Raw genomic sequence first — 4,158 nt, forward strand, 5'->3', positions numbered from 1 at the left:
CAATTTTTTTATAAGCATTTAAATATCAAATTTTGACAAAATTTATCAAATTTTTATTTGAAAAATTATTTTGTTAGTTAAAAATTTATAAAATGTTCAATTTTTGTATCTAAAGAAATTAAAAAATTATAAACAAGATTCCACATAAGTAATTAATTCTGTTACCAAAAAATTTAAAAAAATACATTTACACAGTTTATTTTTATAGTCATTTTAAGTACAAATTTGGACGAAATTACATATTAAAAACCTAGGATAACTATTTTAGTTATTTTGTTGTGATTGTATAATATTATTCGTGGGTACTTGAAACTTCTAAAGTATACTATTATATATCTATGATTTTACCACGGTTTTTTGTTGATGTATAACGCGTTATAACTTATAAGTACCTAATAGATATTATGATATGATTAATTTGGAATTTATTATAGGTACCTATTATAGGTCAATTTTTTTTTAATACCATAGATAAGTATATATTATATGTCTAATACATAGACTGATATACCCTCTCCGCTCAGAATCGTTTTTCTTATACAGTGATATTATATCATTGAATTCAAATTTAATACTGTCCATTATACAGTGACCCACTTCTAACCTACTGTACAGCAGAGCGACATCCACTTACCCACCTTTTTGTATTATAGTATGATGTAATTATTTTAATATTCTACAAAATTGTGAATACAAATAACCATAAAACTGATTTCGTAACATTCTAAACACGCAGTACATTAAGTTTTTTTTTTTTTTTTGGGGGGGGGGCGTTTTGTATATTTTGTGGCTATAAACTCCCCACCTATTTCCGTCAATGCTTCAGTAAAAACTAAAAGGGCCTCTAAAATTTTTTTGAACCGGGGCCGGCCTCAAAATTGTAATTGTGGCACTGGGTGTCCTCTGAGGGAGACGTTCCCGCTTGAAACATTTTTGATACCGTGGAAAAGCTGTCTCCTGTCCCTTTTTTAATAATTATTGTAACTATATTATGTTGTATCGTATTTATTTAGTTAGTGACACTAACTTGGTGTGAAAGTTACCTAGTATCTCAATTTATCATGAAATAACATAATTTCATGCTTTAACGATATTATATAAATTATAAAATGGAAATTTTTTTAATTTATCAAAAATTGTATATTTACACGTCATCCCCCATTCCAGTTACTTGTTAATAATATGTATATGTATAATATATATATATAAATCTTATTTACATTGGATAAATATTAATATTCAATTGGTTATGCCTAGGAGTACATTTTAAGGAGCTCTTTTCTTTTATACTTAGCGCGAACCTCCCAGGTTGTTGAATTATGAATTAATTGCTGTTGTATTCATATTGATTATTGAAGTTAAACTATATTATTATTATTACTATTGTTATTATTATTATTGTTTTTTTTTTTTTTTGTTATTATGAGATATTTTATAATATGTAATTTTAATGTATTATCAAGTTTTGATTATTTGTATTAATTATTGCTTATGGTTTTAAAATTTATATTTTATTTAACCGTAAAATATTGACTACCTATACCAGTTAGATGCGGTTCAATTACAAATAAAATGTTAAAAAAGTTAAAATAAGAAAAGTTAACCATAGATGTATATTGTATAACAGTAGGTACTGTCACTATCATACAATCAGTAACGGTCGATTCCCGACGACTGACGAGCGTCACACCAGTATATTTACCAACCGACGGTCATCGAATATAATATTATATAATAATATCACAACAATAACCCTTGGTAAACTACGTGTAAAAATGGCTAAGTAAAAAAAATATAAGATCTTAAAGCACTATAATGAATAAATGCTGAGTATATTGAATTTAAGTAAACTTATTTTGTTTCATTAATTTATTTACTTGATGAGAAATTGTTTCTTAAAATAATTAAATAATTAAATAGCAAAGGACTATTAAAATATAAGTTATTAATATTTCAAAAATATCATCATTAATATTTACCTATATACTTTTCTAAATAATTCTTCGTCAAGTAAATAAATTATTGAACGAACGGGTTTTGTTGTGATATCACTAATTTTTATCGTTATTAAATATTGAGTATTTAGACACTAATCTATAAGAGCGGTATTATTAATGGTAACATTGGCAACGCTAATGCGACGACGACGACTATCGTGAATCTGAATTTAATATAAATGTCTATTAAAAAGTTCGCACTTTTTCATTTATAGCTTAATTTCTAAACGTACGATTTTGATTATTTTAACAAAAGCACGTTCTACACAACATTTCTGATGTTTTGGAGTTTACTAAGAGTTAATTGATGCATTAGAAAATTATTTATGTCGTATAACAAATTTACCTGTATTTTACACAGTTTAAATAGGCAGCTCCTGATTCGATATACTACACACACACCGCCGTGCAGTTATTATTATTTTTTACTTAGCTCGCGCCACGACTGTGGCTCTGGATAATATCATATAAATAAAAGTCAAGCAGAAAAAGTTTTCAAGTTGAATATTTAATACATTTCAATAACACCATCGACAAAGTATTATAAGTAGTTTATAATAGTATTATACATTGTTCGACAAGAAAACGCACAGGCCGCCCGAAGAAAATCGATTTGGTCTACACATGATCACGCCCTCCACCGGCTGATATCCCTAATCTTCGGCGGTTGGAGGTAATCGGTTGCTCGAGTGGCACTCCCATAATAACATAGTTTCGGAGTGGAAACGGAGTATGGACGAGCAATCGGTCATAAATCTACATGAGTGGAATCCGTGCGTTCTTTCGTTGAATAGTGTTTAGTAATATACGATATGGGTTGATAATTTTTTGCCGAAAACATTGCATTTATTTTAGAATGAATTATTATAACAGTATGTATTTTTGATTAGAATATAGTTCATATTATGCATAATAATATAAAATAATATATTATTGTTAAACCTATATAATTTAATCACTTTTTTTTTTAACCATACAATTGTTTTATCAAATTTTCCATTACCGTTGTAATATGTTGCAGACAGAAACTATCAACCGGATTTAAAGGTATTGGATCTGAAAGACAAATTGATATTAGATTTTTTGAGTGTGAGATTTCCTTTCCGCAGACTGCAACCGCGTATAGAACTCCATTTTTTCAGGCATATAAAAAGTAATGTTTAGCTCACAAACCGAGCATTATTCAACACAAACGGATTTCATCGTAGGTCTTTAATTGTACTATGAAAGTATTAGAATGAACACTGATAAACCTTTTTTAAATCTTCTTCGATTTTTATAAAAATATGATAAAGGGAATTTAACAGTATTGAAAGTTCAAAACCATTATTTAACGGTATTTTTGGCATTCATGGTTATATCACTGTAAAATAGTTACTTTAAATTACATAATTCATTTTAATACATGCTACTTTTATAAATTGTTTGTAAAAAACTGTTAACAAAAACTGTTATCTGTGTTTGTAGTAGTGACTCCAAAATTTCTGAATATATAGGGTGGAAAATGATCTATGCAACAGCGTGCCCATATTTAAGATAACATAAATACAATAAAAGTTATTTGGTTCTAAACATTTTGTTTTTTTTGTTTTTTTTTTTTTGCTTATAAAAAATTATTGAATAGTGCTATTAAAAAAAAGAGCACGCTGTTGCACAGATAAATTTCTTCTCTACGTGTTGTGGAAATTTGGTAGCTCTATAACAAATACGGTGCTAGAAAAGTTCTCCCGCGAAAAACAGTTTTTGCCATGTCGTACATTTGTAAGACGGAGACAACGTATGCGGGTGTAGCGTCAAATTTATTGTTTTTTTTTACAACTATTTGTGCTGCATGGTGGGACATACACCATCCCACATATTGTATAATATATATATTTTTAATGTTTAATTTTTTCTACATAAAAATCGTACAATTTACCAAAACAATATTCGATTTTATTTTAAGTGCAAATTTATTCTAAAAAAAAAGTATCTGTGCAGCACAGGTACCTATATAAACATTTATCAGTCCCTATTGTGTTGGAAAAAAATAATACACAGTAATTATATACATACTAATTTCATAATAATTTTTGTATGCAGTTGCTAAATCTGTAAAAATAAACTAAATTGTGAAAGCTTTCTATTGTTTTTGGTATAAAATGTCAAATTTATATACCTA

This window comes from Acyrthosiphon pisum, chromosome A2 (assembly GCF_005508785.2).
Source record: "Acyrthosiphon pisum isolate AL4f chromosome A2, pea_aphid_22Mar2018_4r6ur, whole genome shotgun sequence".
NCBI lineage: Eukaryota > Metazoa > Arthropoda > Insecta > Hemiptera > Aphididae > Acyrthosiphon > Acyrthosiphon pisum.